The following is a 25451-nucleotide window of genomic DNA, read 5'->3' on the forward strand; positions in this document are numbered from 1 at the left end:
GGTAGAATTCCCCTGCAAAGCCATCTGGCCCTGGGCTCTTGTTTGTTGGAAATGTTTGTTGACTGCTACAATCTCCTTACTGGTTATGGGTCTGTTCAGGTTTTCTATTTCTTCCTGGTTCCCAGTTTTGTTAGTTTATATGTCTCCAGGAATGCATCAATTTCTTCCAGATTGTCAAATTTGCTAGCATACAGTAGCTCATAATATGTTCTTATAATTTTTTGTATCTCTATGGTGTTGGTTGTGATCTCTCCTCTTACATTAATCATTTTACTTATTTGGGTCCTTTCTCTTTTCTTTTTGATAAGTCTGGCTGGGGGTTTATCAATCTTATTAATTATTTCAAAGAACGAGCTCCTAGTTTTGTTGATTTGTTCTAATGTTTTTTTGGTTTCTATTTCATTGATTTCTCTCTCATATTTATTATTTCTCTTCTTCTGCTGGGTTTAGGCTTTCTTTGTTGTTCTTTCTCCAGCTCCTTTAGGTGTAGGGTTAGGCTGTGTACTTGAGACCTTTCCTCTTTCTTGAGAAAGGCTTGTATCGCTATATACTTTCCTCTCAGGACTCCCTTTGCTGTGTCCCACAGATTTTGAACAGTTGTGTTTTCATTATCATTTGTTTCCATGAATTTTTTCGATTCTTCTTTAATTTCCTGGTTGACTCATTCATTCCTTAGTAGGATGCTCTTTATTCTCCATGTATTTGAGTTCTTTCCAACTTTCCTCTTGTGACCGAGTTCTAGTTTCAGAGCATTTGGGTCTGAAATATACAGGGAATATATTACCTGAAATATACAGGGAATATATAAAGTACCAATCTTTTGGTACCAGTTGGGACCTGAATTGTGACCCAGGATGTGATCTATTCTGGAGAATGTTCCATGTGCACTAGAGAAGAATGTGTATTCTGTTGCTTTGGGATGGAATGTTCTGAATATATCTGTGATGTCCATCTGGTCCAGAGTGTCATTTAAAGCCTATATTTCCTTGTTGATCTTTTGCTTAGATGATCTGTCCATTTCAGTGAGTGGGGCTGTTAAAGTCACCTCCTATTATTGTATTATTGTCAATGTGTTTCTTTGATTTTGTTATTAATTGGTTTATATAATTGGCTGTTCCCATGGTAGAGGTATAGATATTTAAGATTGTTAGATCTTCTTGTTGGACAGACCATTTGAGTATGATATAGTGTCCTTCCTCAACTCTTATAGTCTTTGGCTTAAAATCTAATTGATCTGATATGAGGACTGCCACCCCAGCTTTCTTTTGATGTCCATTAGCATGGTAAATTGTTTTCCACCCCCTCACTTTAAATCTGAAGGTGTCTTTGGGTCTAAAACGAGTTTCTTGTAGACAGCATATTGATGGGTTTTGTTTTTTTATCCATATCCTTTGTCTTTTGATTGGGGCATTTAGCCCATTTACATTCATGGTAACTACTGAAAGGTATGAATCTAGTGCCATTGTATTGCCTGTAAGGTGACTATTACTGTATATTGTATCTGTTTCTTTCTGGTCTACTACTTTTAGGCTCTCTCTTTGCTTAGAGGACCCGTTTCAGTATTTCCTGTAGAGCTGGTTTGGTGTTTGCAAATTCTTTCAGTTTTTGCTTGTCCTGAAAGCTTTTTATCTCTCCTTCTATTTTCAATGATAGCTTAGCTGGATATAGTATTCTTGGCTGCATGTTTTTCTCATTTAGTGCTCTGAATATATCATGCCAGTTCTTTCTGGCCTGCCAGGTCTCTGTGGATAAGTCTTCTGCCAATCCAATATTTTTACCATTGTATGTTAAAGACTTTTGTCCTGAGCTGCTTTCAGGATTTTCTCTTTGTCACTAAGACTTTTAAGTTTTCCTATTATTAGGTGACAGTGTGTGGACATATTTTTATTGATTTTGAGGGGTATTCTCTGTGCCTCCTGGATTTTTTTTTTTTTTTTTACTGGTCATGTCTTTTTATTAAAGTTTTGTTTTTAGTAAAGTCCAGATTTTTTGTTTCAAAAGTCTTATCCTACAGGCATATAGAATATTTTGAGATATAGTCTAATTATCTTCCTCCTTACCATCACATTTTTCTGAGGATCTCATAATCTTTGTGATGAAGAGTAACGCTTTTGCACTTGAGAGGAATTTTAAGGTTAGATTCTCACCCTTGCTCCAGCAGAGGTGAGATTTAGTTCAATGTCATTCTAGGCTAAAGAATGTATGCAAACTACTTATGTAGATACCTATATTCCCCTACTGTATCACAGTTGATGGTAGCATTTGCTTATCATAGGACTTAATTGTTAGATAGTTGTTGTTGTTTTTTAACTTTTCTTTTTTTTAAATTTGTTTATTTACAGAATAACAGTGTTCATTGTTTTGGCATCACACCCAGTGCTCCATGCAGTATGTGCCCTCTCTATTACCCACCACCTGGTTCCTCAACGTCCCCCCCCCCCGCACCTTCAAAACCCTCTGGTTGTTTTTCAGAGTCCATAGTCTCTCATGGTTCACCTCCCCTTCCAGTTTCCCTCAACTCCCTCTCCTCTCCATCTCCCCATGTCCTCCATGTTCTTTGTCATGCTCCACAAATAAGTGAGACCATATGATACTTGACTCTCTCTGCTTGACTTATTTCGCTCAGCATAATCTCTTCTAGTTCTGTCCATGTTGCTACAAAAGTTGGGTATTCATCCTTTCTGATGGAGGCATAATACTCCATTGTGTATACGGACCACATCTTCCTTATCCATTCATCCGTTGAAGGGCATCTTGGTTCTTTCCACAGTTTGGCGACTGTAGCCATCGCTGTAATAAACATTGGGGTACAGATGGCCTTTCTTTTCACTACATCTGTATCTTTGGGGTAAATACGCAGCAGTGCAATTGCAGGGTCATAGGGAAGCTCTATTCTTAATTTCTTCAGGAATCTCCACACTGTTCTCCAAAGTGGCTGCACCAACTTGCATTCCCACCAAGAGTTGAAGAGGGTTCCCCTTTCTCCACATCCTCTCCAACATACGTTGTTTCCTGTCTTGCTAATTTTGGCCGTTGTAACTGGTGTCAGGTGGTATCTCAATGTGGTTTTAATTTGAATCTCCCTGATGGCTAGTGATGATGAACATTTTTTCATGTGTCTGATAGCCATTTGTATGTCTTCGTTGGAGAAGTGTCTGTTCATATCTTCTGCCCATTTTTTGATAGGATTATCTGTTTTGTGTGTGTTGAGTTTGAGAAGTTCTTAATAGATCCTGGATATAAACCTTTTGTCTGTACTGTCATTTGCAAATATCTTCTCCCATTCCGTGGGTTGCCTTTTTGTTTGTTGACTGTTTCCTTTGCTGTGCAGAAGCTTTTGATCTTGATGCAGTCCCAAAAGTTCATTTTTGCTTTTGTTTCCTTGGCCTTTGGAGACATATCTTGAAAGAAGTTGCTGTGGATGATATCAAAGAGGTTACTGCCTATGTTCTCCTATAGGATTCTGATTGATTTATGCCTCATGTTGAGATCTTTTATCCATTTCGAGTTTATCTTTATGTATGGTGTAAGAGAATGGTTGAGTTTCATTCTTCTACATATCGCTGTCCAGTTTTCCCAGCACCATTTATTGAAGAGACTGTCTTTTCTCCATTGAATGTTTTTTCCTGTTTTGTCGAAGATGATTTCACCATAGAGTTGAGGGTCCATATCTGGGCTCTCCACTCTGTTCCACTAGTCTATGTGTCTGTTTTTATGCCAGTACCACGCTGTCACGGTGATCACAGCTTTGTAGTAAAGCTTGAAATTGGGTAACGTGAAGCCGCCAGTTTTGTTTTTGTTTTTCAACATTTCCTTAGCAATTCGGATTCTCTTCTGATTCCATACAAATTTTAGGATTATTTGCTCTAGCTCTTTGAAAAATATCGGTGGAATTTCGATCGGAATGGCATTAAAAGTATAGATTGCTCTAGGCAGTATAGACATTTTAACAATGTTTATTCTTCCAATCCAAGAGCATGGAACGGTCTTCCATCTTTTTGTGTCTTCTTCAATTTCTTTCATGACTGTTCTGTAGTTCCTCGAGTACAGGTCCTTTACCTCTTTGGTTAGGTTTATGCCCAGGTATCTTATGATTCTTGGTGCTATAGTAAATGGAATCGGTTCTATAATTTCCCTTTCTGTATTTTCTTTGTTAGTGTATAAGAAAGCCACTGATTTCTGTACATTGACTTTGTATCCTGCCACATTACTGAATTGCTGTATGAGTTCTAGTAGTTTGGGGGTGGAGTCTTTGGGGTTTTCCATATAAAGAATCATGTCATCTGCGAAGAGAGAGAGTTTGACTTCTTCCTTGCCAATTTGGATACCTTTTATTTCTCTTTGTTTTCTGATTGCCGTTGCTAGGACTTCTAATACTATGTTGACCAAGAGTGGTGAGAGTGGGCATCCTTGTCATGTTCCTGATCTCAACGGGAAGGCTGCAAGCTTTTCCCCATTGAGGATGATATTTGCTGTGGGTCTTTCATAGATAAATTTTATGAAGTTCAGGAATTTGAATATGAATATATGAATATGGATATGAATATGAAGTTCCCTCTATTCCTATACTTTGAAGCGTTTTCATCAGGAACGGATGCTGGATTTTGTCAAAGGCTTTTTCTGCATCAATTGAGAGGACCATGTGGTTTTTCTCTCTTCTCTTATTGATTTGTTCTATCACATTGATTGATTTGCAAATGGTGAACCAACCTTCCAGCCCAGGGATGAGTCCCACCTAGTCATGGTGGATAATCTTTTGAATGTGCTGCTGGATACTGTTTGCTAATATCTTGTTGAGAATCTTTGCATTCATATTCATCAGTGATATTGGTCTGAAATTCTCCTTTTTGGTAGGGTCTTTGCCTGGTTTGGGGATCAAGGTAATGCTGGCTTCATAAAAAGAGTCTGGAAGTTGTACTTCTGCTTCAATTTTTTTGGAACAGCGTCAGCAGAATTGGTGTTATTTCTTCTTTCAACGTTTGGTAGAATTCTGCAGGGAATCCGTCAGGTCCTGGGCTCTTGTTTTTTGGGAGGTTTTTGATCACTGCTTCAATTTCGTTACTAGATATTGGTCTATTCAGGTTGTCAATTTCTTCCTGGTTTTATTTTGGGAGTTTGTAGTTTTCCAGGAATGCATCCATTTCATCTAGGTTGCTTAGCTTATTGGCATATAAGTGTTGGTAATAATTTCTGATGATTGTTTCTATTTCCTTGGTGTTCGTTGTGATCTCTCCCTTTTCATTCATCATTTTATTAATTTGGGCTTTCTCTCTTTTTTTTTCTTATTTTTTTATTTTTTCAGCATAACAGTATTCATTGTTTTTGCACAACACCCAGTGCTCCATGCAAAACGTGCCCTCCCTATTACCCACCACCTGTTTCCCCAACCTCCCACCCCTGACCCTTCAAAACCCTCAGGTTGTTTTTCAGAGTCCATAATCTCTTATGTTTCACCTCGTCTTCCAATTTTTTTTTATTTACATATAATGTATTTTTATCCCCAGGTGTACAGGTCTGTGAATCACCAGGTTTACACACTTCACAGCACTCACGATAGCACATACCCTCCCCAATGTCCATAACCCCCTCCCTCTCTCCCACCCCACCTCCACCCAGCAACCCCCAGTTTGTTTTGTGAGATTAAGAGTCATTTATGGTTTGTCTCCCTCCCAATCCCATCTTGTTTCATTTATTCTTCTCCTATCCCCCTAACACCCCATGTTGCTTCTCCATGTCCTCATATCAGGGAGATCATATGATAGTTGTCTTTCTCCGATTGACTTATTTCACTAAGCATGATACGCTCTAGTTCCATCCACGTCATCACAAATGGCAAGATTTCATTTCTTTGATGGCTGCATAGTATTCCATTGTATATATATACCACATCTTCTTTATCCATTCATCTGTTGATGGACAATTGGCAAAGAAGAAGTCAAACTATCACTCTTCGCAGATGATATGATACTATATGTGGAAAAACCCAAAAGACTCCACTCCAAAACTGCTAGAACTTGTACAGGAATTCAGTAAAGTGTCAGGATATAAAATCAATGCACAGAAATCAGTTGGATTTCTCTCCACCAACAACAAGACAGAAGAAAGAGAAATTAAGGAGTCCATCCCATTTACAATTGCACCCAAAACTATAAGATACCTAGGAATAAACCTAACCGAAGAGGCTAAGAATCTATACACAGAAAATTATAAAGTACTCATGAAAGAAATTGAGGAAGACACAAAGAAATGGAAAAATGTTCCATGCTCCTGGATTGGAAGAATAAATATTGTGAAAATGTCCATGCTACCTAAAGCAATCTACACCTTTAATGCAATCCCTATCAAAATACCATCCATTTTTTCAAAGAAATGGAACAAATAATCCTCAAATTTATATGGAACCAGAAAAGACCTCGAATAGCCAAAGGAGTATTGAAAAAGAAAGCCAAAGTTGGTGGCATCACAATTCCGGACTTCAAGCTCTATTACAAAGCTGTCATCATCAAGACAGCATGGTACTGGCACAAAAACAGACACATCGATCAGTGGAACAGAATAGAGAGCCCAGAAATAGACCCTCAACTCTATGGTCAACTAATCTTCGACAAAGCAGGAAAGAATGTCCAATGGAAAAAAGACAGCCTCTTCAATAAATGGTGCTGGGAAAATTGGACAGCCACATGCAGAAAAATGAAATTGGACCACTTCCTTACACCACACACGAAAATAGACTCAAAATGGATGAAGGACTTCAATGTGAGAAAGGAATCCATCAAAATCCTTGAGGAGAACACAGGCAGCAACCTTTTTGACCTCAGCCGTAGCAACATCTTCCTAGGAACAACGGTAAAGGCAAGGGAAGCAAGGGCAAAAATGAACTATTGGGATTTCATCAAGATCAAAAGCTTTTGCACAGCAAGGGAAACAGTTAACAAAACCAAAAGACAACTGACAGAATGGGAGAAGATATTTGCAAACGACAGATCAGATAAAGGGCTAGTATCCAAAATCTATAAGGAACTTAGCAAACTCAACACCCAAAGAACAAACAATCCAATCAAGAAATGGGCAGAGGACATGAACAGACATTTCTGCAAAGAAGACATCCAGATGGCCAACAGACACATGAAAAAGTGCTCCACGTCACTCGGCATCAGGGCAATACAAATCACAACCACAATGAGATATCACCTCACACCAGTCAGAATGGCTAAAATTTACAAGTCAGGAAATGACAGATGCTGGCGAGGATGTGGAGAAAGGGGAACCCTCCTCCACTGTTGGTGGGAATGCAAGCTGGTGCAACCACTCTGGAAAACAGCATGGAGGTTCCTCAAAATGTTGAAAATAGAACTACCCTATGACCCAGCAATTGCACTACTGGGTATTTACCCTAAAGATACAACATTGTGATCCGAAGGGGCACGTGTACCCAAATATTTATAGCAGCAATATCTACAATAGCCAAACTATGGGCTTTCTCTCTTTTCTTTTGGATTAGTGTGGCCAATGGTTTATTGATCTTACTGATTCTTTCAAAAAACCAGCTTCTAGTTTCATTGATACATTCCACTGTATCTCTCGTTTCTACCTCATTGATCTCTGCTCTAATCTTGATTATTTCCTTTCCTGCATGTGGAGTTGGTTTGATTTGTTGTTGATTCTCCAGTTCTTTAAGGTGTAGAGCCAGCTGGTGTATTCTGGATTTTTCAATATTTTTGAGGGAGGCTTGGATGGCTATGTATTTCCCCTTAGAACCGCCTTTGCTGTATCCCATAGGTTTTGGACCGAAGTGTCTTCATTCTCATTGGTTTCCATGAATTGTTTAAGTTCGTCTTTGATCTCCTGGTTGATCCAAGCATTTTTAAGCAAGGTGGTCTTTAGCTTCCAGGTGTTTGAGTTCCTTCTGAACTTTTCCTTGTGATTGAGTTCCAGTTTCAAAGCATTGTGATCTGAGAATATGCAGGGAATAATGTCAGTCTTTTGGTATCGGTTGAGTCATGCTTTGTGACCCAGTATGCGGTCTATTCTGGAGAGGGTTCCATGTGTACTTGAGAAGAATGAGTATTCTGTTGTTTTAGGGTGGAATGTTCTGTATATGTCTATGAGGTCCATCTGGTCCAATGTTTCATTCAATGCTCTCATTTCTTTATTAATTTTCTGCTTTGATGATCTATTTCTGAGAGAGGCATATTAAGATCTCCTACTATTATTGTATTCATATCAATATGACTCTTTATCTTGATTAATAGTTTTCTTATGTAATTGGGTGCTCCCATATTGGGGGCTTAGATATTCACAATTGTTAGATCATCTTGACAGATAGTCCCTTTAAGAATTATGTAGTGTCCTTCTGTATCTCTGACTACAGTCTTTAGTTTAAAATCTAATTTATCTGATATGAGAATTGCTACCCCGGCCTTCTTTTGAGGCCCATTGGAATGAAAAATGCTTCTCCATCCCTTCACTTTCAGTCTGGGTGTTGGAATGTTTCATGGCATCGTTTATTTCCCTGATTCTGTTTTCGTGGCTTCTGAGCTGTTTGTTCCAGGCTTCCTCCTGATCCTTTCTCTCTATCTGTTTGTCCTCCAGATCAGTAATTCTGTCTTCTGTCTCAGTTACCCTAGCTTTTAGAGAATTTAGATTCGATTGGAACTCATTGAGAGCATTTTGAACATCGTCCCTGGTGGCTTTCAATTCTGCCCTAATATTGTGAACATTATCCCTGGTGGCTTTCAGTTCTGCCGGAACCAGTTCTGTTTGGTCATCTGTGGCTTTCTCCAACCTAGCTGTTGCCTGGATAATTGTTAGTCTGAATTCCTTTTCTGACATATTGTCTATGTCAATAGCCATTAGCTCTGTTGCAGAAGGCCCATCCTCTGTATTTTTCTTCTCTTGGGTATTACTCCTCCTAGTCATTTTGGTAAGAGATGACTGAACAGATGCAGCTGGACTTATCGATTGTGGTGCAGTCAATGTACACCCTGGAATGCTTCTGTGCAATCAGGATTCCCCACCCAAATGAGAGAAAAAAGAAAAGAAAATAAATAGAGAAGAAGAAAGAAAAAAAAGGGGAAAGAAAAAAAGGAAAAAAAAAGAGAGAGAGAGAGATAGGAAAAAAAGGGAAGATAAAAGATTAGGCTCAGCCCAAATGGGCCACAAGGTAAGATTTGTGAAGTATATAAAACAAAAACAGACAAACAAAAAGACTGATAAAAGTATATGACAAGAGAAAAAAATATATATTATAAGCAAAAAAAAAAAAAAAAAAAAGGGAAGAACCTCATCAGAAAGAACCCCAAGTATAAGATTTATATATTATCAGGACAAACACAAATTCACAGAAACACTGACAGAAGGAAAAATTGGGAGAGTGTTTATAAATTCTCAGTGTGGGTGAGGAAGTTTATTTTGATTCTTCCTGAATGTATCTTGATGTTTTTGTTAAGGCACTCAACTTTCCTAAGTTACAGGGGGATCAGAAACTGGTTTGCCTATAGGGGTAGCATTGATTGGGGAAAGGGGGTTACCTTGAAGTTTAACTCTATATGTATAGTAGAAAATAAAAATTAAAAAAGAATAAACTAGACTAAACTAAGTTAAAATTAAAAAAGAATTAAAAAAAATAGAAAAGCAAAAGAAAAACACGGGTGTATGTATCAAAAAGTTCAGGTTAGAAGGTTATTAAAGAATTTGATGTAGTGGACATCTCAGTGTGGTGGTAAATAGGTTAAAATTATCTGTATGTATATTAAAAAAAAGGAACCAGAATATTGGTAAGGAGTTAAAAATAAAAGTTGTATTTATGAAGTAGTGGTAGTTGTTCTCTTGTAGTCTTTTTTTTTTTTCTTCCTTCCTGGTTGGTTTTCTGGGGGAGGGGCCTGCCACGTGTGTTTTCAGACAATGATGTGCCCTGAGTTAGGTCCTCCCGCTCCCCTCAAGGGGGTGAGCTCTGAGGAAACTGTGTTTTTTCAGCCTTTTGTTCTCTGGGGGTTTTTATGTTCTTTCATCTGCTTTCTCTTTCCTTGACAGCTTTTGATGGTTTTTGGAGGTTTAGAGGAGAGCAAACTGCACCCCGACCTCCCTCTCAGAGTGAAGCCTCAGAATGTTTTGCAAAAGCTGCTGCAGAGTCGGTTCTGAGTCACTGTCCCTGGGGATGCAGGAGCTTCTCCTTGTACCCAAAACCAGGGCAGCGGTGGCTGTCTAGGCAGCTCCAGACCGCCAGAGTGTTTCTGAGCAGAGATCGCACTCTGAGTTTTTCCCGCTGTCCCGGGCTGGGAGTGTCTGGTTTTTCCGGATGCCAGAGCTGCAGCCTAGCACCTATGAGCACCTATCCCAAGGGAGGGTGTGGGACTCACCCATTTCCGGATTGCCGTGTGGCCAGGCTCCCAGCCCCTCATGGGAGCCAGACCCCACTCGTTCTTGGGCTCGCTGGCGTTCAGGCGCACTGGCGGCTCAGGGACTGAGACCTGATTTCTCCGCCGCACTCTCTCTGGCTCAGTGCCAGGGGAGGCTGTCCTGGGTCCGGGGACTTAGGTCCCTGACCCTAACCGCCCAGGTTCCCACTATTACCCCCAGCGATCCTTTGCTGTTTGTTTTTGAGTGCTTTCAAGCAGACTCCAAGTTAATGCTGGTCCCCAGACGCAGAGCACTCTCGTGTTGGGGTATTACTTTCCAATCCGTCACCTCTGGTGGCTCCCTCCCCCTTTTGTTTATCTTCTGATATCAGTCCGATGCTCCCAGTCTGCTTTACCTGCTACTGGCGTCTTCTGCTCCGTAGAGATCCAGACATGTATAATTCTGATCTCAGGCTGATTTCATGGGTGGTCGGAATTCTTTGGTGGGTAATCAGCTCACTTTAGGGTACAGGTTGAAATGGTGCCTCCTCCTACTTCCCCACCATCTTGACTCCTGCCTCCTGGATTTCATGCTTGTTTCCTTTGCCATATTAGGGAAATTCTCTACTATAATTTGCTCTGGTATACCTTCTGCCCCCCTCTCACTTTCTTCTTCTTCTGGAATCCCAATTATTCTAATATTGTTTCATCTTATGGTATCACTTCTCTCTCAAATTCTCTCCTTATGGTCCAGTAGTTGTTTGTCTCTCTTTTGGTCTGTTTTTTTTTAATTCCCCATCATTGGGTCTTCTATATCACTAATTCTCTCATCTGTCTCATTTATCTTAGCACTAAGAGTCTCTATTTTTGATCGCACCTCATTAATAGCTTTTCTGATTTCAGCCTGGTTAGATTTTAGTTCTCTTTTATTTCTCCAGAAAAGCCTTTTATTTCCTCAGACAAGGTTTCTCTAATATCTTCCATGCCTTTTTTTTATTTTTAAAGATTTTATTTATTTATTTGATAGAGAGAGATCACAGGTAGATAGAGAGGCAGGCAGAGAGAGAGAGAGGGAAGCAGTCTCCCCGCTGAGCAGAGAGCCCGATGTGTGACTCGATCTCAGGACACCGAGATCATGACCTGAGCCGAAGGCAGCGGCTTAACCCACTGAGCCACCCAGGCGCCCCTTCCATGCCTTTTTTGAGTGCAGGTAGCACCTTGAGTGTCATCATTCTGAACTCTAGATCTGACATATTACCAATGTCCATATTGATTTGGCCCCTAGTTGTCAGTACTGCCTCTTGTTCTTCTTCTTCTTCATTTTTTTTTTTGTGGTGAGTTTTTATGCCTTGTCATTTTATCCAGATAAGAATATATGAGTGAGAGAATAAAATACTAAAAGCGTGGCAAAGACCCCAGAAAAATGTATGCTATCCAAATCAGAAGAGATCCCAAATTGCAGGGGAAGAAAGGGGGTATAAGGAAAAGACTGGTGAATGGAACAGAGCCACCCACTTGATTTCGGTTGTATTTTGATCTCTTAGAAGAAATTACCTCCCAAAATTTAAAAGAAAGAAAAACATATGTACCAAAATAAGGGTAAACAAGAGGAAGGGATGGAATATTACCATAAAGGTAAATTTAAAAGATTCTAGAAAAGGAATTGATAAGTTGGTTGAAAAAAAAAAGTGGAGAGTATTTCCTCAGGTTGGAGACTCAAACAAAGCCCTGTGCTAGATTAGGGTATATTTTGATCAATTAGAAGAAACTGTATCCCAAAATTTTTTAGAAAAAAAGACCCCTATATGTATACAAAAAATAAAGTTATATATATTGAAGTATGAAGTTATGTATATATAATGAAATTATATATATTGAAGTCATATTGAATATGACTATAATAGTGCAGGTTCAAAAAGATTTTTTTTAAAAGAAAGGTATTGTTAAATAAACTAGTTAAAAAACATTAAAAGAGGAAAGTGGAAGAGTTAAAAATTAGAATAAGAAAAAAAATAAAATTAAAAAAATTAACTAAGTTTGCAAGACTAAAGAATCATGGGGAGAAAACCATGCATTCCATGCTTTGCTTTCCCCTAGCTCTGGAATTCTTCTGTTCTTCTCAATCAGTGAGTTTCATCTTGACTGGATGTTCTTGCTGATCTTCTGGGGGATGGGCCTGTTGTAGTGATTCTCAAATGTCTTTGCCCGAGGCACAATTGCACCACCCTTGTCAGGGGCCGGGCTAAGTAATCTGCTCAGGTTTGCTATTGGGAGCTTTTCCCCTGAATGCTTTCCGTAGAGCTCTGGAGGAAGGGAATGAAAATGGCGGCCTCCCAATCTGCAGCCCAGAGGAGTCAAGAGCTTGGGGCCCCACTCCTCAGTGCACCCTTGGAGAAAAACAGTCAATCACTCCCGTCTCCCTGCCATGTTCCAAGCTTACCCGGTCTGTGACTAAGCATTTCTGTCTCTGGCACACAGCCCCTTTTTGAGTCTCCAAGCCCAGCAGATTCTTACTGTGCTGCTCTTCTGGTAGAGGATGATGGTCCTTCCTGGTCTGCCACTTGTGGGGTCCTTGCTCAAGAGCAGTTTAAGAGCCATGGATCACAGTTTAAGGTGACCCTGAGCTGAGAGGTCACTCCTTGGCTCCATCTCTGTAGTTAGTTTCTCCACTCTGATACCCATGAGCTCTGCTACACTCAGACACCCCTGATCCTTCTGTGACCCTCTGGGACCCAAGACCACACTGTTCCCGTGAGGGCCCCACCCCTGCTTAGCCTCTGGAGTGATGTCCCTCAGTGGAACAGACTTATAAAAGTTCAAATTTTGTGCTCTGTTGCTCCACCACTTGCTGGGAGCCGGCCCTTCCCTGCTGGTTGATCTTCCCATCACTTTGGATTGACTTCTATACACATCCTACCTTTCAAAAAGTGGTTAATTTTATGTTTCTAGAATTGCTATTATTCTTCTCTTTGATCTCCTGTTTGAAATGATTTGATAACTATCTAGCTGAACTCCTGCGACCTGAGTAGCTCATGCTACTCCTCTGCCATCTTAACTCTTCTCCTACAGCATCCTTTCTTGATTAAAACTCTCCACAGCTTAAGGGTAGAAGAAACATACCTCAATATCCTAAAACCTTGTTGACCTCAGCTACAGCAACTTCTTTCTAGATACATCTCTTGATGTGTCTAGAAAATGGACGATTGGGACTTTACCAAGACAAAAAATGTTCTGCAGAGTAAAAGAAACAGTTAAGAAAACTAAAAGGTAACCTATGTAATAGAAGATGTTTGCAAATGTCTTATCAGATAAAGTCCTGGTATCCAAGATCTATAAAGAACTTCTGAAACTCAACACCAAAAAAAAAAAAAAAAAAAAAAAAATTCAGTCAAGAAATGTTCAAAAGATGTGAATAGACATTTCTTTTTTTTTTTAAAGATTTTATTTATTTATTCGACAGAGAGAGAGATCACAAGTAGGCAGAGAGGCAGGCAGAGAGAGAGGAGGAAGCAGGCTCCCCGCAGAGCAGAGAGCCCGATGCGGGGCTCGATCCCAGGACCCTGAGATCATGACCTGAGCCGAAGGCAGCGGCCCAATCCACTGAGCCACCCAGGTGCCCCGTGAATAGACATTTCTCCAAAGAAGACTTATAAGTGGCCAACATACCAATGAAAAAAGTATTTCCCATCACTTGTCATCAGGCAAATACAAATCAAAACCACAATGAGATACCACTTCACAATGGTCAGAATGGCTAAAATTACAACACAATAAACAGCAGATATTGGTGAGGATGTGGAGAAAGGGGAAGCCTTTCACACTGTTGGTGAGAATGCAAAATGTTGCAGCCACTGTGGAAATCAGTATGTAGTTTCCTCAAAAATTTAAAAATAAAACCATCCTATGACCCAGCAATTGCACTAATAGGTGTTTATCCAAAGGATACAAACAGTGATTTGAAGGGGTAGATACACCCTAATGTTTATAGCAACAATGTTCACAACAGTCAAAATATGGAAAGAGCCCGGATATCATCAACATATGAATGGATAAAGAAGAAGTAATACATATACATACAATGGAATATTACTCATTCTCATGGAGGATGGAGTAATAAAAGAATGAATGAATGAAAGAATGAATGAATGAATGAATGAAATCTTGCCATTTACAATGATGTGGAAAGAACTATGGGGTATTATGCTAAGTGAAATAAGTCAGTAAGAGAAAGACAAATACTGTATCATTTCACTGATATGTGGAATTTAAGAAATAAAACAGAGGGAAAGGGAAGGAAAAATAAAATTAGATGAAAATTGAGAAGAACACAAACCATGGGAGCCTCTTAACTATAGGAAACAAACTGAGGGTTGCTGGAGTGGTAGGAGGGTGGGAGAATGGAGTAAGTGGGTGATGGGCCTAAGAAGGTCACTTGATGTAATGAGTACTGGATGTTATATGCAAAAGATGAATTGCTAAATTCTACCTCTGAAACTAATAAGAGAAGTCTATTGGGACTACAGAAAAATGAAAAGCTTCTGCACAGTGTGGGAAATGATAAAAAAAACTAGAAGGCAACCTACAAAATGGCAGAAGATATTTGTAGATAATACCTCTGATAAATGGTTGATATCCAAAATGTATAAAGAACTGATAGAACGTCCAGAAAACAAATAATACAATTAAAAAGTGAGCAGAAGAGCACCTGGGTGGCTCAGTTGGTTAAGTGACTGCCTTCTGCTAAGGTCGTGATCCCAGAGTCCTGGGATCAAGTCCCACATCGGGCTCCCAGTGCCATGGGGTGTCTGCTTCTCCCTCTGACCTTCTCCCATTTCATGCTCTCTCTCTCACTCTCTCTCTCTCTCAAATAAATAAATAAAATCTTTTAAAAAAAGTAAACAGAAGACACGAACAGACGTTTCTTCAATGAAGACATACAGATGGCCAAGAGGAACATGAAATGTTGTTCAACATCACTCATCCTCAGGGAAATGCAAATCAAAATTACAATGAAATATCACTTTACACTTGTCAGAATGGGTGAAATCAATGACACAAGAAACAACAGATGTTGATAAGAATGTAGGGAATGGGGAACCCTCTTGCACTATTGGTGGAAATATAAACTTGTGCACCCACTGTGGTAAACAGTACAGAGGGTCCTCAAAAAATTAAAAAGAAAACTATCCTAAAACCCAGCAATTGCACTATTGGGTATTTATCCAAAGAATATAAAAACACTAATTCAAAAGGATACATGTGCCCCTAGGTTCATAGCAGCATTATTTGTAATAGCCAAACTATGAAAGCAGCACATGTATCCAATGATAGATGGATATATAAAGACATGGTATGCATGTATGAGTCTACACATATGTATACATACATACACACATACATACAATGAAATATTATATTTCACCATAAAAAGTGAAATCTAGTAATTTGCAAAAAACATGGATGGACCTAGAGAGTATTATACTAAGTGAAATAATACAGAGAAAGAAAAATGCCATATTATTTCACTCATATGTGGAATTTAAGAAATAAAACAAATGAGCAGAGGGAAAAAAGAGGCAAACCAAGGTGACAAGTTAAGGCACACTCAAATATTAAGAAAAACTGATGGTTACTGGAGGTTGGGTGATGTGTTAAACAGGTGTTGGGGATTAAAGAGTACACTTATCATGATGAGCCCTGTATAATGTATCATTGTTGAATCACTATTTGTACATCTGAAAATAATATAATACTATATGTTAAATAATATAATACTATATGTTAACAATACTGAACTTAAAATAAAAAGCTTAGTAAAAAATATAAATATGTTTAAAAAAGTTACCTAGATGATTTCAATTCATAATGAGGACTGATACCTATAGCTGTTGCCTCTCACAGTTATTTCCTAGAAACTTCTATTTATGTCTGGGTGCCAGGGACATGTCTTGGAACTATCTGGATCCTGCAAACACCTAGCATCAATAACCTAATTATTCTAAGATGAGAAAGAGTGAAGGTTGCTTGGAGAATATGTCCGAAGTTTGGCAACCAAGACAAACCTTTGTACCTGGATGTTCTTCAACCCCAAGGGGCCCACCCAGTGTGAATACCATTTATTGATCCTCTCCACACCCTGTACTGTGGGAGGCCTGGCTGCTATTCAGTTCTTGGAATTGACAGATATTCCGAGAGCATATCACACATGCCCTTTTATCTTACCCTTGCTTAAGCTGCCATCCATAACTTGCAGCCAACGGAATATTAACCAAGACACAGTCAAATCATTCGTTTTTCTTGATTTCTATGTATCTGTCAAGGTATGAATGTTTACTCAGGACCACACCTGCAAATAATGTGTTTAATAAGAACATATTCATCAGTGGTATTTACAGTTCTGATATTTTTCTTGTTCTTCTTTTTAGTCTAAAGGTACACACCTTGGACTTCCCAGTTCACCTAGATATCTGGCCGCAGTTACCTGGAGGACACTTATACCACCACTTGCTTCTTCTATTTGGAATTTTCCTGACACCCCCACCACCAATCACACACCTGTGCAACCTCTTATACCTCCTCCTACCTCAGGCCACTCTCCTGTTCTAGAACTGAACACTGGTCATGTTAAGCTGATTTAGTCTTAATTTAATATTAATATATTGTCATTGTAGTGATTGATATATCCTTATCACGCTCCTTAGTTTTGTGATTTTGGGGCTAAATTTCTTTCTTTTTCTCTGAAAATATTTTCATGCCCTGCCTTCCATTTTAAGTACCATCTTGATCAATAAATGATCTTTACAAAGAATACGTTTGTTACAAAAAACTCAGAATGTAGAAGTACATAAACAAAAAAGTAGAAGTTACCTGCCTTCCAGTGGCTTCTACCACCTGTGGTTGGTTTCTGAATGAGGATGTTCCAGAGTGTAGGCTTACTGAGGTGACAACTGCTCCTATAAACTGTAGCGAGGTAGTTCAGGGATGTGGGTTTATGGATGAACATAAGATCCATCCCTATCCTGAGTTCAAATTCCTACAACTTCTGCCACTAGCTCTTCCAAATTGGATATGTTATTTCAGCTTTCCATGCCTGCTTCTTTATCTTTAAAGTACAAGATGATTATGGCAATTCAAATTGGCAATGAAGAAGTCAAACTCTCTGTCTTTGCAGATGACACAACAATTTATATGGAAAACCCAAAAGACTCCACCCCCAAACTACTAGAACTCATACAGCAATTCAGTAACGTGGCAGGATACAAAATCAATGTACAGAAATCAGTGGCTTCCTAATACACTAACAATGAAAACACAGAAAGGGAAATGAGAGAATTGATTCCATTTACTATAGCACCAAGAACCATAAGATACCTGGGAATAAACCTAACCAAAGAGGTAAAGGACCTGTACTCGAGGAACTACAGAACACTCATGAAAGAAATCAAAGAAGACACAAAAAGATGGAAGACTGTTCCATGCTCTTGGATTGGAAGAATAAACATTGTTAAAATGTCTATACTGCCTAGAGCAATCTATACTTTTAATGCCATTCCTATCAAAATTCCACCGGTATTTTTCAAGGAGCTGGAACAAACAATCCTAAAATTTGATGGAATCAGAAGAGAGCCTGAATTGCTAAGGGAACATTGGAAAAAAAAAAAAAAAACAACTGGGGCGTCATGTTGCCTGATTTCAGGCTTTATTACAAAGCTGTGATCACTAAGACAGCATGGTACTGGCACAAAAACAGACACATAGACCAGTGGAACAGAGTAGAGAGCCCAGATATGGACCCTCAACTTTATGGTCAACTAATCTTTGACAAAGCAGGAAAAAATATCCAGTGACAAAAGGACAGTCTTTTGGACAGTCAAAAGGGCAGTAACATCTTTGACATTGGCCACAGCAACTTCTTTCAAGATATGTCTCCAAAGGCAAAGAAACAAAAGCAGAAATGAACTTTTGGGACTTCATCAAGATCAAAAGCTTCTGCACAGCAAAGGAAACAGTCAACAAAACAAAAAGGCAACCCACGGAATGGGAGAAGATATTTGCAAATGACACTATAGACAAAGGGTTGATATCTAGGATTTATAAAGAACTCCTCAAACTCAACACACACAAAACAGATAATCACGTCAAAAAATGGGCAGAAGACGAACAGACACTTCTCTTAAGAAGACATACAAATGCCTAACAGCCACATGAAAAAATGTTCATCCTCATTAGCCATCAGGGAGATTCAAATCAAACCCCCATCGAGATACCACTTTACACCTGTTAGAATGGCCAAAATTAACAAGACAGTAAACTACATGTGTTGGAGAGGATGTGGAGAAAGGGGAACCCTCTTACACTGTTGGTGGGAATGCAAATTGGTACAGCCACTTTGGAAAACAGTGTGAAGATTCCTTAAGAAATTAAAAATAGAGGGGCGCCTGGGTGGCTCAGTGGGTTAAAGCCTCTGCCTTCAGCTCAGGTCATGATCTCAGGGTCCTGGGATCAAGCCCCGCATTGGCCTCTCTGCTCCGTGGGAGCCTGCTTCCTCCTCTCTCTCTGCCTGCCTCTCTGCCTAGTTGTGATTTCTCTCTGTTAAATAAATAAAATATTAAAAAAAAGAAATTAAAAATAGAACTACCCTATCACCCTACAATTGCATTAGTGGGTATTTATCCTAAAGATACAGATGTAGTGAAAAGAAGGGCCATCTGTATCCCAATGTTCATAGCAGCAATGGCCATGGTTGGCAAACTGCGGAAAGAACCAAGATGCCCTTCAATGGAAAATGGTTAAGGAAGATGTGGTCCATATATACTGTGGAGTTTATGCCTCCATCAGAAAGGATGAATACCCAACCTTTGTATCAACATGGGTGGGACTGGAAGAGATTATGCTGAGTGTAATAAGTCAAGCAGAGAGAGTCAATTATCATATGGTTTTACTTATTTGTGGAGCATACGGAATAACAGGGAGGATATTGGGAGATGGAGAGGAGAAGTGAGTTGGGGGAAATTGGAGTTGGAGATGAACCATGAGAGACTGTGGACTCTGAGAAACAATATGAGGGGTTTGGAAGGGAGAGGGTGGGAGGTTGGGTGAGCCTGGTGGTGGATATTGTGGAGGGCACGTATTGCATGGAACACTGGGTGTGGTGCATTAACAATGAATTCTGGAACACTGAAAAGAAATAAAAAAATAAAAAAAGAAAGAAAATACTTTCTGGTCCTGTGTTTAGTGAGTGGGGAAGTGTGCATAAAAGCTGGTAGTGAGAAGTAGTTAGTGTGATATTTTCTCTTTTTTAAGTCGTTTCCTTTCTTTCCCCCATCTCAGATGGATCTAGAGTCTTGACTCCTACTGAGCAATGATCTGAGGGAAGCATTCCAATGCAGGGCCCAGATTCCCACCCAGACTTGCACTATAACCTTGGCCTCCCCTGGTTTACTGGCAAATTACTATGAGCATGATGAAAATGTGCAGAATGTCCAGTGCACCAGGCCTTGCACCCTGCTTCTTATCACCAGACCATCTCCCAGTACATCCTTACTCTGACTTGCCTGATTCTCAGATGAACACTGGTTGGCCTCAAGATGACACCTCAGTCCTGGCTCTCCAACCTATGGATTTTGATGACTTCCATCTCAACCTCTTGAACACAACTGAAAGTTGTGACTCAGGTTTGGGATCCTCATTCTTTGTTGGTTTCTTCACATGGCAACAGCCTGTTCATTTCTGCTCTAGGCCTCAGGGAGTGGGACTCCCATAGACCAAGGGCCCATGAACTTACTTGAATGTCATTTATCTTCCAAGCCCTTGATTCAGAAAAATGCTGCATATCTATGCTCCTGAATTATAAGCTCATGAAATTGATGAGTGAGACCATTATAGCAGTAGCTATAGATAAACCTTATTCAGATCTAGTCATTTTGGCACTTTTCTAAGTGCTTTGAACCTAAGCATTCTGGATTCAGAGTCCAGGTAAGAAAACTGTAAGCTTTTATCCTTCCCTTATGCCCAGGTTCTTACAAGGGACATAATAGATAATTTTGGGTGCACCAAGGGCCCGAAATTGAGGGAGAGCTTCACAATTGGTCATCTTTTCCCAGGGTGGGCTCCACCATTGGACACCATCTGTCTTGAATCCAACTATATCACCTCCAGACCCTCTCTGCCTCTGTGAACTTTGACCCAAGTCATTTTACATGTGCAGGAAGAGTGGGATTTTGATGAGTTGGACATCTGCCAGGTATATAAATGAATGCCATAAAGAGGGGTTGAGTGTGTTTATGGAGCCTTTATTTCCTCCTCCACCTATGCATGACACAGGTCTGTCCTTGAAAGAAGTACAAACACCATCTGTTACTTGTCAATGAAGGACAGAGGGCTTGGTACTCACAGAACCTACTCTCTTGGGTGGCAGGTGACCAAGGATTGTGCAAGCACTGGGTGGTCCCAGGCTGGGGCTGGACAATTTTACACCATTACATCTCCTCAGTTTGTATCTACCCATATCTTATCAGGGGTAGATAGCAATGAAAATTCCTTGTCCGAAATGATAGTAATTAAGGAACTTATTTCCTCTCTGCTCTGGCTTCTCTTTACCCCTACCTTTCTCTTTAGAATGAGAAAATTGACTGTGATACCCTGTTCAAAGACTCACTTCTGAGGAAAATCTTTTCTCAACAATCCAGAAAATCAGGCCATTCAAGCATGCCCCATGCCAGTGAAAGCACATGTTTTATTGTATACATTTGCCTTTGCTTTCAGATGTGTTTGTTCCTGGTCTGTATCCTGCATCTGGAGGTTTTAGAAGGTAGAAACACTTTCATCTACTTAGTTACAAAACAGATACAATTGCATGGAAACTTCATCATGGTCTTTAGTCAGAAGTGTAGACAGCAAGTTGGAGATGATGGCCCTCTGTTATCCTGGGCATCAGCCAGGAGACACTAAGTACTGCTGTTATAATAAGTGACTCCATGGTGTCAGAGGCTACAACATTAGAGATTTATTTCTTGCTCACACTGTGTGGGTCATCTGCAAGTCTTGTCCAAGTCATATTAACCTGGGACCCAAGCTGATGGAGAAGATGCTATCTGAAGAATTACTGGTTGTCATGGTAGAGGGGAAACAGAGCATGGAAATTAATACCACTGAACTATGCAATTAAAAATGGTTAAGATAATAAATTTTTACCTTACATGTATTTTACCACAATAAAAAAAAATGAAGAGAGGAAGAGGAACTGTACACCAACTACATACTAGCTTCTGCTGAAAAGTAGAACACACCTTTCTGCTCACATTTTATTATTCAGAGAAAGTCATATGACTAAGCTTATTGTCAGTGAGACATGGAAGTATAATCTATCCCAACAGAGAGTCAGTGAATCTCTGGAAATAATAATACATTCTTCCTTGCCCTGGTTAGGTCCAAGCACAAGTCCTTGGCTATTACTCTTAAGAACTGGGGAGGTGGGGGTGGCAAGAGGTAGAGCTAGCCCTCTGTGGTTCTGAGGGCAATTGGTGGTGGAGCAATAAGCACTAGAGGGAATTAGGAGATCCACATCAGCTCTCATTCAATATTAGCCAAGTTTAGCATATTCGCTGAGCCTCAGATTCCTCGTGTTACAAAGAGATTAGATTAAACAAGTGCTGATGTTGGTGTCAGCTGGAGCTAATTACAACTATGTGGACATCCCAGATCATCAGGGAAATGACTAATGGTGCATCCCTAGATAGCAGAGAACAAAATGAAATACTGGTGGGAAATTTTCTCCATGCCCTTACCAGCACATGACCCTGGAAGTTGTAACTGTTCCATACTTTGGAATACTTTCCCCCAGCTTGGTGTTTTTCTCTCTTTTTTCTCTCCTTCCTCAAAACCTGCTAAGAATTCTTAGAGGATTCTATGAAGGGAGAGTGTCTTATAGTTTTTGGTTCACACACTCATGCCTTATCTTCCCAACCATCTATAATCTTCTTGAAAGTTGACATCTAAGTCTCTCACTTCCTTTTTCTGAGCCTCCTACTACTCTTGTTCTTCTTCTTCTTCACTTCCTGCCATATCTTTCACAGAGCTGGAGTCAAATACAGTTTTTAAAGCACCAGTTACAATTTGCAGACTCTACCACACTTGGTTCTCATGCCATTATCATAAGGAAGATTCATTATTTCTCTCACAATAGCATCTGCCTCAAAGCTCTTCTGTCAATCCAGTGAAATGTGAAACATTTTGTACATTGTCTGGCCCAAAGTAAATGATGAAGAAATAGCAGGTGCTATGATTATTATTACTATTACTGTTAAAGAAACTGAGGTTCAGATGGGCCAAGTAATGGCACATACTGCAGTTAGTAAGTGCAGACTGAATTTGAATCCAGGCTTTTCTGATTCCAAAGCGCAGTACAGTAGTCTGTGGAACCACTGGCTAAATATCTCTGTTTCTGGCTCTCCTGGGTGTATGTTGGATTGCCTTCCCCACTCTCTAAGTGCAGTAGTATGACCATGTGATTGCTTTCTTTGGTTAAGAAGTGACATTTGTGGGCACCTGGGGGGCTCAGTGGGTTAAAGCCTCTGCCTTCGGCTCGGGTCATGATTCCAGGGTCCTGGGATTGAGCCCCGCATTGGGCTCTCTGATCCACAGGGGGCCTTGCTTCCTCCTCTCTCTCTGCCTGCTGCTCTGACTACTTGTGATCTCTGTCTGTCCAATAAATAAATAAAATCTTAAAAAAAGAAGTGACATTTGTCACATGAAAGTGGAAACTTTAGAAACCCAAGGTGCCCCATACTTGCTTCTTACCACAGCTGGGTAAATGAGCTCAAGGTTAAGATGAAACCCCTGTCAGGCCTGGTTGCTGAGTTGTAAAGATGAGCAGAGTGCTTTTGTTAATGCATTCCAGGTATGAAACAGGAGGGAGGAATAAACATTTGTTGTTTCAGTCCACTGGGATGTAGAGGTTGTTTGGCACTGCAGCATAATTTAATTCAAGTGACTGATAGACTCAGGAAGAAATGTTTATACAAATATTGACATATCCTTTTGAAGATCTATGATATTGATCCCCCTCAATGATGTTGTTTCCTTGTTATTTCAATCAATATTTATCTTTTCATTAACAAAATATTTACTGGTAGGCCAGGGATTCTAAATAGGAAGGTACCATCCCCTGAAGAGTGTTTTGGGGATTTATAGAGGTGTTTTAGAATTGTTATAGTTATTATTAGTGTTGGTGGTAGTACATGACATTTAGTGGACCATAGAGATGCTGGATGTCTTGCAATTTTGGGGACAGATTTGAATAATAAAGATTTGCCCTATATCTCTCATGACTCTAGAATGCCCAGGAGGACACTCACATTAATCAGAAGCTTACATTTATTATTGTCTAGAATCCAACTCAGTTTTATATATAAATACAAAGCATGTGGGGGCATGGCTTTTGGACTGAATTTTCCAAGCATGCAATTTTCATGAAAAGAGGACTAAACATTTTGCTCAGAACTTTACTGAGAGCGATTCATTTTGGAAGACTCCATCATCCATAGCAACAGCATTCATGGTAATTTGAGGGGCTGAAACATTACATACACCTGCCCCAGTTGGACTTTGTTGCTCTGGAATTCACTGTGGTTCTATGCATATTTAGCCTTTATTTTAAAATGTCATACTGTTTCCCCTTAATCCAATCTCTTAAATCTTGTCATCTGGCTTCTTTCTTATATTTCCTACTCTAGTTGTGTTCAAGCATTTCCACATTGAAACACTCATTATTTTATTATAAATGACCTTTCTATTGTTGGTCCATTATAAAAACTTCAGAACATTAATCTGTTTAGAAAGATAAAGCTTGTAGATGGGTGAATTTATCCATATGTTGCATTTTCAGTCTTTAATGGAGTATTGTACAGTATCTATTAGTGACTGACTTTGGGCCTGAGTGAGTTAGGAACTATAGGCTAGGTCCTTGTTCTGTAGTCTTCTTCTGAAATCTGCTAGACACAGAGGAAAGAAAGGAACCACTTCTGGGTAAGTGCTAATATTCTTCCACTTGCAGACAAGGAAACAGAAACTCAGAGAAGGCAGTAAGTGTCAGCACTGGATGGCACAATGAGTGCTCCTCTACTCAACATCTTCCCTATGTTGCCCCCCCAAAAGCATACACATTGTAGTTCTAGAGTCAGATGAGAAAGCATTAGTAATAGGCACATTGCAGGACTCAAGTAACATGAGCACTGTGATGTTTGTGCATTTATCATTTCATAAAGCTTTTTCATCTGTTCAACAGTGGGAGTCTCTCCTGTCATCACCATCACAGGGCACATGCTAAACTGTTCTTCTGCTTCCACATGTCTGGTTCTCTACAGTTCATAAAGTACTTTGATAGACATGTACTATTTCTTTGCTCTGCATTAGCCACCTACAAAGGGCAAGGTGCTGCTGCCTGGCAAGGTGAGGAACTGTGTCACAGACATGCTTACTCAGGGAATAAGGACAAAAATGGGGACTCTCTTTGTGTCTCAAGGCCTGGGGTTCCTGGTGCATCTATGTATCTACCTGACAAATTATTGTTATATGCAGGCCTAGATCAGTCTCTTCTGGAGGCAAGAATTGTGAGACTCTCCTTTCTGAAAACCCCCAAGCTGGAAGTCCACAGTGACAGATAAAACCTCACCTTGAACAAGTACAATGTCCTTGGGTCTAGGGGCTCAGTGCCTCCAATTCAGAGGAGCTTTCAAATTGCTTTTCAATTGCTTTCAAATTGCTCCCAGGAACAGTTAGGGTGAAAGAGACAGGATGGAAAGCTTCCATGGTGGGGATTCCATGTAGCCAGTATGGAGGACCCTATTTGGGTGCCGGCTATAGGACTGGCTGTTTGACTCCACAATGACACCCCTTCTGATGTCACCTTTCACTGATGGGTATATGAAATCATCTCACCTGGTTAGAACACAGCAGATGGTCACTGTGGACACTGCTATCCTCACCCTGATCTACAAGGGTGGAGGCTCTGGCAGGTTACATGGGCACCCACTCTTCTGTGAGGGTGAACTCAAAGGAAGTAACTAACCAGCATTAGGGGTGTCTAAGTCTGGGCTCATGTCTGAATTGTAAGGC

The sequence above is a fragment of the Meles meles genome, chromosome 3 (genome assembly GCF_922984935.1).
Source record: "Meles meles chromosome 3, mMelMel3.1 paternal haplotype, whole genome shotgun sequence".
Lineage (NCBI taxonomy): Eukaryota > Metazoa > Chordata > Mammalia > Carnivora > Mustelidae > Meles > Meles meles.